The sequence below is a fragment of the Stegostoma tigrinum genome, chromosome 39 (genome assembly GCF_030684315.1).
Source record: "Stegostoma tigrinum isolate sSteTig4 chromosome 39, sSteTig4.hap1, whole genome shotgun sequence".
Taxonomy (NCBI): Eukaryota; Metazoa; Chordata; class Chondrichthyes; order Orectolobiformes; family Stegostomatidae; genus Stegostoma; species Stegostoma tigrinum.
Window position 1 is genome coordinate 25,778,784 of NC_081392.1, and position 14,062 is coordinate 25,792,845.

Consider the following 14,062-nt stretch of genomic DNA (forward strand, 5'->3'; position numbering starts at 1 on the left):
GGGGCTGAAACAGAGGGCGAGAAACAGAGGGCGAGAAACAGAGGGCGAGAAACAGAGGGGCTGAAACAGAGGGGCTGAAACAGAGGGCGAGAAACAGAGGGCGAGAAACAGAGGGCGAGAAACAGAGAGCGAGAAACAGAGGGGTTGAAACAGAGGGGCTGAAACAGAGGGGCTGAAACAGAGGGCGAGAAACAGAGAGGCTGAAACAGAGGGGCTGAAACAGAGGGGCTGAAACAGAGGGGCTGAAAAAGAGGGCGAGAAACAGAGGGCGAGAAACAGAGGGGCTGAAACAGAGGGGCTGAAACAGAGGGGCTGAAACAGAGGGGCTGAAACAGAGGGCGAGAAACAGAGGAGCTGAAACAGAGGGGCTGAAACAGAGGGGCTGAAACAGAGGGGCTGAAACAGAGGGCGAGAAACAGAGGGGCTGAAACAGAGGGTCTGAAACAGAGGGGCTGAAACAGAGGGGCTGAAACAGAGGGCGGGAAACGGAGGGGCTGAAACAGAGCGGCTGAAACAGAGGGGCTGAAACAGAGGGCAAGAAACAGATGGCGAGAAACAGAGGGCGAGAAACAGAGCGCGAGAAACAGAGGGGCTGAAACAGAGGGGCTGAAAGAAACGGGCTGAAACAGAGGGGCTGAAACAGAGGGCGAGAAACAGAGGGCGAGAAACAGAGGGGCTGAAACAGAGGGGCTGATACAGAGGGGCTGAAACAGAGGGGCTGAAACAGAGGGCGAGAAACAGAGGGGCTGAAACAGAGGGCGAGAAACAGAGGGGCTAAAAACAGAGGGGCTGAAACAGAGGGGCTGAAACAGAGGGGCTGAAACAGAGGGCCTGAAACAGAGGGCGAGAAACAGAGAGCGAGAAACAGAGGGCGAGAAACAGTGGGGGTGAAACAGAGGGGCTGATACAGAGGGGCTGAAACAGAGGTGCTGAAACAGAGGGCGAGAAACAGAGGGGCTGAAACAGAGGGGGCAGAAACAGAGGGCGAGAAACAGAGGGGCTGAAACAGAGGGGCTGAAACAGAGGGGCTGAAACAGAGGGGCTGAAAGAGACGGGCTGAAACAGAGGGGCTGAAACAGAGGGCGAGAAACAGAGGGCGAGAAACAGAGGGGCTGAAAAAGAGGGGCTGAAAGAGAGGGGCTGAAACAGAGGGGCTGAAACAGAGGGCTAGAAACAGAGGGCGAGAAACAGAGGGGCTGAAACAGAGGGGCTGATACAGAGGGGCGCTAACAGAGGGGCTGAAACAGAGGGCGAGAAACAGAGGGGCTGAAACAGAGGGCGAGAAACAGAGGGGCTGACACAGAGGGGCTGAACCAGAGGGGCTGAAACAGAGGGGCTGAAACACAGTTCGAGAAACAGAGGGCGAGAAACAGAGAGCGAGAAACAGTGGGCTAGAAACAGAGGGCGAGAAACAGAGGGGCTGAAACAGAGGGGCTGAAACAGAGGGGCTGAAACAGTTGGGCTGAATCAGAGGGCGAGAAACAGAGGGCGAGAAACAGAGAGGCTGAAACAGAGGGGCTGATACAGAGGGGCTGAAACAGAGGGGCAGAAAAAGAGGGCGAGAAACAGAGGGGCTGAAACAGAGGGGCTTAAACAGAGGGCGAGAAACAGAGGGGCTGAAACAGAGGGGCTGAAACAGAGGGGCTGAAACAGAGGGCGAGAAACAGAGGGGCTGAAACAGAGGGCGAGAAACAGAGGGGCTGAAACAGAGGGCGAGAAACAGAGGGGCTGAAACAGAGGGGCTGATACAGAGGGGCTGAAACAGAGGGTGAGAAACAGAGGGCGAGAAACAGAGGGCGAGAAACAGAGGGGCTGAAACAGAGCGGCTGAAACAGAGGGCGAGAAACAGAGGGCGAGAAACAGAGGGCGAGAAGCAGAGGGCGAGAAACAGAGAGCGAGAAACAGAGGGGCTGAAACAGAGGGGCTGATACAGAGGGGCTGAAACAGAGGGGCTGAAACAGAGGGCGAGAAACAGAGAGGCTGAAACAGAGGGGCTGAAACAGAGGGGCTGAAACAGAGGAGCTGAAAAAGAGGGCGAGAAACAGAGGGCGAGAAACAGAGGGGCTGAAACAGAGGGGCTGAAACAGAGGGTCTGAAACAGAGGGGCTGAAACAGAGGGCGAGAAACAGAGGGGCTGAAACAGAGGGGCTAAAACAGAGGTGCTGAAACAGAGGGGCTGAAACAGAGGGCGAGAAACAGAGGGGCTGAAACAGAAGGGCTGAAACAGAGGGGCTGAAACAGAGGGGCTGAAACAGAGGGCGAGAAACAGTGGGCGAGAAACAGAGGGCGAGAAACAGAGGGGCTGAAACAGAGGGGCTGAAACAGAGGGTTTGAAAGAGACGGGCTGAAACAGAGGGGCTGAAACACAGGGCGAGAAACAGAGGGCGAGAATCAGAGGGGCTGAAACAGAGGGGCTGATACAGAGGGGCTGAAACAGAGGGGCTGAAACAGAGGGCGAGAAACAGAGGGGCTGAAACAGAGGGCGAGAAACAGAGGGGCTAAAAACAGAGGGGGTGAAACAGAGGGGCTGAAACAGAGGGGCTGAAACAGAGGCGAGAAACAGAGGGCGAGATACAGAGAGCGAGAAACAGAGGGCGAGAAACAGAGGGCGAGAAACAGAGGGGCTGAAACAGAGAGGCTGAAACAGAGGGCCTGAAACAGAGGGGCTGAAACAGAGGGCGAGAAACAGAGGGCGAGAAACAGAGGAGCTGAAACAGAGGGGCTGATACAGAGGGGCTGAAACAGAGGGGCAGAAACAGAGGGCGAGAAACAGAGGGGCTGAAACAGAGGGGCTGAAACAGAGGGCGAGATACAGAGGGGCTGAAACAGAGGGGCTGAAACAGAGGGGCTGAACCAGAGGGGCTGAAACAGAGGGGCTGAAACACAGTGCGAGAAACAGAGGGCGAGAAACAGTGAGCGAGAAACAGTGGGCTAGAAACAGAGGGCGAGAAACAGAGGGGCTGAAACAGAGGGGCTGAAACAGAGGGGCTGAAACAGAGGGGCTGAATCAGAGGGCGAGAAACAGAGGGCGAGAAACAGAGAGGCTGAAACAGAGGGGCTGATACAGAGGGGCTGAAACAGAGGGGCAGAAAAAGAGGGCGAGAAACAGAGGGGCTGAAACAGAGGGGCTGAAACAGAGGGCGAGAAACAGAGGGGCTGAAACAGAGGGGCTGAAACAGAGGGGCTGAAACAGAGGGCGAGAAACAGAGGGGCTGAAACAGAGGGCGAGAAACAGAGGGGCTGAAACAGAGGGCGAGAAACAGAGGGCGAGAAACAGAGGAGCTGAAACAGAGGGGCTGAAACAGAGGAGCTGAAACAGAGGGGCTGAAACTGAGGGCGAGAAACAGAGGGGCTGAACCAGAGGGGCTGATACAGAGGGGCTGAAACAGAGGGTGAGAAACAGAGGGCGAGAAACAGAGGGCGAGAAACAGAGGGGCTGAAACAGAGCGGCTGAAACAGAGGGCGAGAAACAGAGGGCGAGAAACAGAGGGCGAGAAGCAGAGGGCGAGAAACAGAGAGCGAGAAACAGAGGGGCTGAAACAGAGGGGCTGAAACAGAGGGGCTGAAACAGAGGGCGAGAAACAGAGAGGCTGAAACAGAGGGGCTGAAACAGAGGGGCTGAAACAGAGGAGCTGAAAAAGAGGGGCTGAAACAGAGGGCGAGAAACAGAGGGGCTGAAACAGAGGGGCTGAAACAGAGGGGCTGAAACAGAGGGGCTGAAACAGAGGGCGAGAAACAGAGGGGCTGAAACAGAGGGGCTGAAACAGAGGGGCTGAAACAGAGGGGCTGAAACAGAGGGCGAGAAACAGAGGGGCTGAAACAGAGGGGCTGAAACAGAGGGGCTGAAACAGAGTGGCTGAAGCAGAGGGGCTGAAACAGAGGGCGAGAAACAGAGGGCGAGAAACAGAGAGCGAGAAACAGAGGGCGAGAAACAGAGGGCGAGAAACAGAGGGCTGAAACAGAAGGGCTGAAACAGAGGGGCTGAAACAGAGGGGCTGAAACAGAGGGGCTGAAACAGAGGGCGAGAAACTGAGGGCGAGAAACAGAGGGGCTGAAACAGAGGGCGAGAAACAGAGGGCGAGAAACAGAGGGCGAGAAACAGATGGCGAGAAACAGTGGGGGAGAAACAGAGGGGCTGAAACAGAGGGGCTGAAACAGAGGGGCTGAAAAAGAGGGGCTGAAACAGAGGGGCTGAAACAGAGGGCGAGAAACAGAGGGGCTGAAACAGAGGGGCTGAAACAGAGGGGCTGAAACAGAGGGGCTGAAACAGAGGGCAGGAAACAGAGGGCGAGAAACAGATGGCGAGAAACAGAGGGGCTGAAACAGAGGGGCTGAAACAGAGGGGCTGAAACAGAGGGGCTGATACAGAGGGGCTGAAACAGAGGGGCTGAAACAGAGGGCGAGAAACAGAGGGGCTGAAACAGAGGGCGAGAAACAGAGGGGGTGAAATAGAGGGGCTGAAACAGAGGGCGAGAAACAGAGGGGCTGAAACAGAGGGGCTGAAACAGAGGGGCTGAAACAGAGGGCGAGAAACAGAGGGGCTGAAACAGAGGGCGAGAAACAGAGGGCGAGAAACAGAGGGGCTGAAACAGAGGGGCTGATACAGAGGGGCTGAAACAGAGGGGCTGAGACAGAGGGCGAGAAACAGAGGGGCTGAAACAGAGGGGCAGAAACAGAGGGCGAGAAACAGAGGGGCTGAAACAGAGGGGCTGAAAGAGAGGGGCTGAAACAGAGTGCAAGAAATAGAGGGGCTGAAACAGAGGGCGAGAAAAAGAGGGGCTGAAACAGAGTGTGAGAAACAGAGGGCGAGAAACAGAGGAGCTGAAACAGAGGGGCTGAAACAGAGGGGCTGAAACAGAGTGCGAGAAACAGAGGGGCTGAAACAGAGGGGCTGATACAGAGGGGCTGAAACAGAGGGGCTGAAACAGGTGGTGAGAAACAGAGGGCGAGAAACAGAGGGCGAGAAACAGAGGGGCTGAAACAGAGGGGCTGAAACAGAGGGGCTGAAACAGAGGGCGAGAAACAGAGGGCGAGAAACAGAGGGCGAGAAACCGAGGGCGAGAAACAGTGGGGCTTAAACAGAGGGGCTGAAAGAGACGGGCTGAAACAGAGGGGCTGAAACAGAGGGCGAGAAACAGAGGGCGAGAAACAGAGGGGCTGAAACAGAGGGGCTGAAACAGAGGGGCTGAAACAGAGGGGCTGAAACAGAGGGCGTGAAACAGAGGGCGAGAAACAGAGGGGCTGAAACAGAGGGGCTGATACAGAGGGGCTGAAACAGAGGGGCTGAAACAGATGGCGAGAAACAGAGGGGCTGAAACAGAGGGGCTGAAACAGAGGGCGAGAAACAGAGGGGCTGAAACAGAGGGTCTGAAACAGAGGGGCTGAAACAGAGTGCCTGAAACAGAGGGCGAGAAACAGTGGGCGAGAAACAGAGGGCGAGAAACAGAGGGGCTAAAACAGAGGGGCTGAAACAGAGGGGCTGAAATAGAGGGCGAGAAACAGAGGGCGAGAAACAGAAAGCGAGAAACAGAGGGCGTGAAACAGAGGGCGAGAAACAGAGGGCGATAAACAGAAGGGCTGAAACAGAGGGGCTGAAAGAGAGGGGCTGAAACAGAGGGGCTGAAACAGAGGGCTAGAAACAGAGGGCGAGAAACAGAGGGGCTGATACAGAGGGGCTGATACAGAGCGGCTGAAACAGAGGGGCTGAAACAGAGGGCGAGAAACAGAGGGGCTGAAACAGAGGGCGAGAAACAGAGGGGCTGAAACAGAGGGGCTGAAACAGAGGGGCTGAAACAGAGAGCCAGAAACAGAGGGCGAGAAACAGAGAGCGAGAAACAGAGGGCGAGAAACAGTGGGGCTGAAACAGAGGGGTTGATACAGAGGGGCTGAAACAGAGGGAATGAAACAGAGGGCGAGAAACAGAAGGGCTGAAACAGAGGAGCAGAAACAGAGGGCGAGAAACAGAGGGGCTGAAACAGAGGGGCTGAAACACAGGGGCTGAAACAGAGGGGCTGAAAGAGACGGGCTGAAACAGAGGGGCTGAAACAGAGGTCGAGAAACAGAGGGCGAGAAACAGAGGGGCTGAAACAGAGGGGCTGAAACAGAGGGGCTGAACCAGAGGGGCTGAAACATAGGGGCTGAAACACAGGGCGAGAAACAGAGGGCGAGAAACAGAGAGCGAGAAACAGAGGGCTAGAAACAGAGGGCGAGAAACATAGGGGCTGAAACAGAGGGGCTGAAACAGAGGGGCTGAAACAGAGGGGCTGAAACAGAGGGTTTGTAACAGAGGGCGAGAAACAGAGGGGCTGAAACAGAGTGGCTGAAACAGAGGGCGAGAAACAGAGGGGCTGAAACAGAGGGGCTGAAACAGAGGGGTTGAAGCAGAGGGCGAGAAACAGAGGGGCTGAAACAGAGGGCGAGAAACAGAGGGGCTGAAACAGAGGGCGAGAAACAGAGGGCGAGAAACAGAGGGCGAGAAACAGAGGGCGAGAAACAGAGGGGCTGAAACAGAGGGGCTGAAACAGAGGGCGAGAAACAGAGGGGCTGAAACAGAGGGGCTGATACAGAGGGGCTGAAACAGTGGGCGAGTAACAGAGGGGAGAAACAGAGGGCGAGAAACAGAGGGGCTGAAACAGAGGTGCTGAAACAGAGGGCGAGAAACAGAGGGCGAGAAACAGAGGGCGAGAAACAGAGGGCGAGAAACAGAGAGCGAGAAACAGAGGGGCTGAAACAGAGGGGCTGAAACAGAGGGGCTGAAACAGAGGGCGAGAAACAGAGAGGCTGAAACAGAGGGGCTGAAACACAGGGGCTGAAACAGAGGGGCTGAAACAGAGGGGATGAAACAGAGGGCGAGAAACAGAGGGGCTGAAACAGAGGGGCTGAAACAGAGGGTGAGAAACAGAGGGGCTGAAACAGAGGGCGAGAAACAGTGGGCTGAAACAGAGGGCGAGAAACAGAGGGCAAGAAACAGAGGAGCTGAAACAGAGTGGCTGAAACAGAGGGGCTGAAACAGAGGGGCTGAAACAGAGGGGCTGAAACCGAGGGGCTGAAACAGAGGGCGAGAAACAGAGGGCGAGAAACAGAGAGCGAGAAACAGAGGGCGAGAAACAGAGGGCGAGAAACAGAGGGCTGAAACAGAAGGGCTGAAACAGAGGGGCTGAAACAGAGGGGCTGAAACAGAGGGGCTGAAACAGAGGGCGAGAAACTGAGGGCGAGAAACAGAGGGGCTGAAACAGAGGGCGAGAAACAGAGGGCGAGAAACAGAGGGCGAGAAACAGATGGCGAGAAACAGTGGGGGAGAAACAGAGGGGCTGAAACAGAGGGGCTGAAACAGAGGGGCTGAAAAAGAGGGGCTGAAACAGAGGGGCTGAAACAGAGGGCGAGAAACAGAGGGGCTGAAACAGAGGGGCTGAAACAGAGGGGCTGAAACAGAGGGGCTGAAACAGAGGGCGAGAAACAGAGGGCGAGAAACAGATGGCGAGAAACAGAGGGGCTGAAACAGAGGGGCTGAAACAGAGGGGCTGAAACAGAGGGGCTGATACAGAGGGGCTGAAACAGAGGAGCTGAAACAGAGGGCGAGAAACAGAGGGGCTGAAACAGAGGGCGAGAAACAGAGGGGGTGAAATAGAGGGGCAGAAACAGAGGGCGAGAAACAGAGGGGCTGAAACAGAGGGGCTGAAACAGAGGGGCTGAAACAGAGGGCGAGAAACAGAGGGCGAGAAACAGAGGGGCTGAAACAGAGGGGCTGATACAGAGGGGCTGAAACAGAGGGGCTGAGACAGAGGGCGAGAAACAGAGGGGCTGAAACAGAGGGGCAGAAACAGAGGGCGAGAAACAGAGGGGCTGAAACAGAGGGGCTGAAAGAGAGGGGCTGAAACAGAGTGCAAGAAATAGAGGGGCTGAAACAGAGGGCGAGAAACAGAGGGGCTGAAACAGAGTGTGAGAAACAGAGGGCGAGAAACAGAGGAGCTGAAACAGAGGGGCTGAAACAGAGGGGCTGAAACAGAGTGCGAGAAACAGAGGGGCTGAAACAGAGGGGCTGATACAGAGGGGCTGAAACAGAGGGGCTGAAACAGGTGGTGAGAAACAGAGGGCGAGAAACAGAGGGCGAGAAACAGAGGGGCTGAAACAGAGGGGCTGAAACAGAGGGGCTGAAACAGAGGGCGAGAAACAGAGGGCGAGAAACAGAGGGCGAGAAACCGAGGGCGAGAAACAGTGGGGCTTAAACAGAGGGGCTGAAAGAGACGGGCTGAAACAGAGGGGCTGAAACAGAGGGCGAGAAACAGAGGGCGAGAAACAGAGGGGCTGAAACAGAAGGGCTGAAACAGAGGGGCTGAAACAGAGGGGCTGAAACAGAGGGGCTGAAACAGAGGCGGTGAAACAGAGGGCGAGAAACAGAGGGGCTGAAACAGAGGGGCTGATACAGAGGGGCTGAAACAGAGGGGCTGAAACAGATGGCGAGAAACAGAGGGGCTGAAACAGAGGGGCTGAAACAGAGGGCGAGAAACTGAGGGGCTGAAACAGAGTGCCTGAAACAGAGGGCGAGAAACAGTGGGCGAGAAACAGAGGGCGAGAAACAGAGGGGCTAAAACAGAGGGGCTGAAACAGAGGGGCTGAAACAGAGGGCGAGAAACAGAGGGCGAGAAACAGAAAGCGAGAAACAGAGGGCGTGAAACAGAGGGCGAGAAACAGAGGGCGATAAACAGAAGGGCTGAAACAGAGGGGCTGAAAGAGAGGGGCTGAAACAGAGGGGCTGAAACAGAGGGCTAGAAACAGAGGGCGAGAAACAGAGGGGCTGAAACAGAGGGGCTGATACAGAGCGGCTGAAACAGAGGGGCTGAAACAGAGGGCGAGAAACAGAGGGGCTGAAACAGAGGGCGAGAAACAGAGGGGCTGAAACAGAGGGGCTGAAACAGAGGGGCTGAAACAGAGAGCCAGAAACAGAGGGCGAGAAACAGAGAGCGAGAAACAGAGGGCGAGAAACAGTGGGGCTGAAACAGAGGGGTTGATACAGAGGGGCTGAAACAGAGGGAATGAAACAGAGGGCGAGAAACAGAAGGGCAGAAACAGATGAGCAGAAACAGAGGGCGAGAAACAGAGGGGCTGAAACAGAGGGGCTGAAACACAGGGGCTGAAACAGAGGGGCTGAAAGAGACGGGCTGAAACAGAGGGGCTGAAACAGAGGTCGAGAAACAGAGGGCGAGAAACAGAGGGGCTGAAACAGAGGGGCTGAAACAGAGGGGCTGAACCAGAGGGGCTGAAACATAGGGGCTGATACACAGGGCGAGAAACAGAGGGCGAGAAACAGAGAGCGAGAAACAGAGGGCTAGAAACAGAGGGCGAGAAACAGAGAGCGAGAAACAGAGGGCTAGAAACAGAGGGCGAGAAACAGAGGGCTGAAACAGAAGGGCTGAAACAGAGGGGCTGAAACAGAGGGGCTGAAACAGAGGGGCTGAAACAGAGGGCGAGAAACTGAGGGCGAGAAACAGAGGGGCTGAAACAGAGGGCGAGAAACAGAGGGCGAGAAACAGAGGGCGAGAAACAGATGGCGAGAAACAGTGGGGGAGAAACAGAGGGGCTGAAACAGAGGGGCTGAAACAGAGGGGCTGAAAAAGAGGGGCTGAAACAGAGGGGCTGAAACAGAGGGCGAGAAACAGAGGGGCTGAAACAGAGGGGCTGAAACAGAGGGGCTGAAACAGAGGGGCTGAAACAGAGGGCGAGAAACAGAGGGCGAGAAACAGATGGCAAGAAACAGAGGGGCTGAAACAGAGGGGCTGAAACAGAGGGGCTGAAACAGAGGGGCTGATAGAGAGGGGCTGAAACAGAGGGGCTGAAACAGAGGGCGAGAAACAGAGGGGCTGAAACAGAGGGCGAGAAACAGAGGGGGTGAAATAGAGGGGCTGAAACAGAGGGCGAGAAACAGAGGGGCTGAAACAGAGGGGCTGAAACAGAGGGGCTGAAACAGAGGGCGAGAAACAGAGGGGCTGAAACAGAGGGCGAGAAACAGAGGGCGAGAAACAGAGGGGCTGAAACAGAGGGGCTGATACAGAGGGGCTGAAACAGAGGGGCTGAGACAGAGGGCGAGAAACAGAGGGGCTGAAACAGAGGGGCAGAAACAGAGGGCGAGAAACAGAGGGGCTGAAACAGAGGGGCTGAAAGAGAGGGGCTGAAACAGAGTGCAAGAAATAGAGGGGCTGAAACAGAGGGCGAGAAAAAGAGGGGCTGAAACAGAGTGTGAGAAACAGAGGGCGAGAAACAGAGGAGCTGAAACAGAGGGGCTGAAACAGAGGGGCTGAAACAGAGTGCGAGAAACAGAGGGGCTGAAACAGAGGGGCTGATACAGAGGGGCTGAAACAGAGGGGCTGAAACAGGTGGTGAGAAACAGAGGGCGAGAAACAGAGGGCGAGAAACAGAGGGGCTGAAACAGAGGGGCTGAAACAGAGGGGCTGAAACAGAGGGGGAGAAACAGAGGGCGAGAAACAGAGGGCGAGAAACCGAGGGCGAGAAACAGTGGGGCTTTAGCAGAGGGGCTGAAAGAGACGGGCTGAAACAGAGGGGCTGAAACAGAGGGCGAGAAACAGAGGGCGAGAAACAGAGGGGCTGAAACAGAGGGGCTGAAACAGAGGGGCTGAAACAGAGGGGCTGAAACAGAGGGCGTGAAACAGAGGGCGAGAAACAGAGGGGCTGAAACAGAGGGGCTGATACAGAGGGGCTGAAACAGAGGGGCTGAAACAGATGGCGAGAAACAGAGGGGCTGAAACAGAGGGGCTGAAACAGAGGGCGAGAAACAGAGGGGCTGAAACAGAGGGTCTGAAACAGAGGGGCTGAAACAGAGTGCCTGAAACAGAGGGCGAGAAACAGTGGGCGAGAAACAGAGGGCGAGAAACAGAGGGGCTAAAACAGAGGGGCTGAAACAGAGGGGCTGAAACAGAGGGCGAGAAACAGAGGGCGAGAAACAGAAAGCGAGAAACAGAGGGCGTGAAACAGAGGGCGAGAAACAGAGGGCGATAAACAGAAGGGCTGAAACAGAGGGGCTGAAAGAGAGGGGCTGAAACAGAGGGGCTGAAACAGAGGGCTAGAAACAGAGGGCGAGAAACAGAGGGGCTGATACAGAGGGGCTGATACAGAGCGGCTGAAACAGAGGGGCTGAAACAGAGGGCGAGAAACAGAGGGGCTGAAACAGAGGGCGAGAAACAGAGGGGCTGAAACAGAGGGGCTGAAACAGAGGGGCTGAAACAGAGAGCCAGAAACAGAGGGCGAGAAACAGAGTGCGAGAAACAGAGGGCGAGAAACAGTGGGGCTGAAACAGAGGGGTTGATACAGAGGGGCTGAAACAGAGGGAATGAAACAGAGGGCGAGAAACAGAAGGGCTGAAACAGAGGAGCAGAAACAGAGGGCGAGAAACAGAGGGGCTGAAACAGAGGGGCTGAAACACAGGGGCTGAAACAGAGGGGCTGAAAGAGACGGGCTGAAACAGAGGGGCTGAAACAGAGGTCGAGAAACAGAGGGCGAGAAACAGAGGGGCTGAAACAGAGGGGCTGAAACAGAGGGGCTGAACCAGAGGGGCTGAAACATAGGGGCTGAAACACAGGGCGAGAAACAGAGGGCGAGAAACAGAGAGCGAGAAACAGAGGGCTAGAAACAGAGGGCGAGAAACATAGGGGCTGAAACAGAGGGGCTGAAACAGAGGGGCTGAAACAGAGGGGCTGAAACAGAGGGTTTGTAACAGAGGGCGAGAAACAGAGGGGCTGAAACAGAGTGGCTGAAACAGAGGGCGAGAAACAGAGGGGCTGAAACAGAGGGGCTGAAACAGAGGGGTTGAAGCAGAGGGCGAGAAACAGAGGGGCTGAAACAGAGGGCGAGAAACAGAGGGGCTGAAACAGAGGGCGAGAAACAGAGGGCGAGAAACAGAGGGCGAGAAACAGAGGGCGAGAAACAGAGGGGCTGAAACAGAGGGGCTGAAACAGAGGGCGAGAAACAGAGGGGCTGAAACAGAGGGGCTGATACAGAGGGGCTGAAACAGTGGGCGAGTAACAGAGGGGAGAAACAGAGGGCGAGAAACAGAGGGGCTGAAACAGAGGTGCTGAAACAGAGGGCGAGAAACAGAGGGCGAGAAACAGAGGGCGAGAAACAGAGGGCGAGAAACAGAGGGCGAGAAACAGAGAGCGAGAAACAGAGGGGCTGAAACAGAGGGGCTGAAACAGAGGGGCTGAAACAGAGGGCGAGAAACAGAGAGGCTGAAACAGAGGGGCTGAAACAGAGGGGCTGAAACAGAGGGGCTGAAACAGAGGGGATGAAACAGAGGGCGAGAAACAGAGGGGCTGAAACAGAGGGGCTGAAACAGAGGGTGAGAAACAGAGGGGCTGAAACAGAGGGCGAGAAACAGTGGGGCTGAAACAGAGGGCGAGAAACAGAGGGCAAGAAACAGAGGAGCTGAAACAGAGTGGCTGAAACAGAGGGGCTGAAACAGAGGGGCTGAAACAGAGGGGCTGAAACCGAGGGGCTGAAACAGAGGGCGAGAAACAGAGGGCGAGAAACAGAGAGCGAGAAACAGAGGGCGAGAAACAGAGGGCGAGAAACAGAGGGCTGAAACAGAAGGGCTGAAACAGAGGGGCTGAAACAGAGGGGCTGAAACAGAGGGGCTGAAACAGAGGGCGAGAAACTGAGGGCGAGAAACAGAGGGGCTGAAACAGAGGGCGAGAAACAGAGGGCGAGAAACAGAGGGCGAGAAACAGATGGCGAGAAACAGTGGGGGAGAAACAGAGGGGCTGAAACAGAGGGGCTGAAACAGAGGGGCTGAAAAAGAGGGGCTGAAACAGAGGGGCTGAAACAGAGGGCGAGAAACAGAGGGGCTGAAACAGAGGGGCTGAAACAGAGGGGCTGAAACAGAGGGGCTGAAACAGAGGGCGAGAAACAGAGGGCGAGAAACAGATGGCGAGAAACAGAGGGGCTGAAACAGAGGGGCTGAAACAGAGGGGCTGAAACAGAGGGGCTGATACAGAGGGGCTGAAACAGAGGAGCTGAAACAGAGGGCGAGAAACAGAGGGGCTGAAACAGAGGGCGAGAAACAGAGGGGGTGAAATAGAGGGGCTGAAACAGAGGGCGAGAAACAGAGGGGCTGAAACAGAGGGGCTGAAACAGAGGGGCTGAAACAGAGGGCGAGAAACAGAGGGCGAGAAACAGAGGGGCTGAAACAGAGGGGCTGATACAGAGGGGCTGAAACAGAGGGGCTGAGACAGAGGGCGAGAAACAGAGGGGCTGAAACAGAGGGGCAGAAACAGAGGGCGAGAAACAGAGGGGCTGAAACAGAGGGGCTGAAAGAGAGGGGCTGAAACAGAGTGCAAGAAATAGAGGGGCTGAAACAGAGGGCGAGAAACAGAGGGGCTGAAACAGAGTGTGAGAAACAGAGGGCGAGAAACAGAGGAGCTGAAACAGAGGGGCTGAAACAGAGGGGCTGAAACAGAGTGCGAGAAACAGAGGGGCTGAAACAGAGGGGCTGATACAGAGGGGCTGAAACAGAGGGGCTGAAACAGGTGGTGAGAAACAGAGGGCGAGAAACAGAGGGCGAGAAACAGAGGGGCTGAAACAGAGGGGCTGAAACAGAGGGGCTGAAACAGAGGGCGAGAAACAGAGGGCGAGAAACAGAGGGCGAGAAACCGAGGGCGAGAAACAGTGGGGCTTAAACAGAGGGGCTGAAAGAGACGGGCTGAAACAGAGGGGCTGAAACAGAGGGCGAGAAACAGAGGGCGAGAAACAGAGGGGCTGAAACAGAAGGGCTGAAACAGAGGGGCTGAAACAGAGGGGCTGAAACAGAGGGGCTGAAACAGAGGCGGTGAAACAGAGGGCGAGAAACAGAGGGGCTGAAACAGAGGGGCTGATACAGAGGGGCTGAAACAGAGGGGCTGAAACAGATGGCGAGAAACAGAGGGGCTGAAACAGAGGGGCTGAAACAGAGGGCGAGAAACAGAGGGGCTGAAACAGAGTGCCTGAAACAGAGGGCGAGAAACAGTGGGCGAGAAACAGAGGGCGAGAAACAGAGGGGCTAAAACAGAGGGGCTGAAAC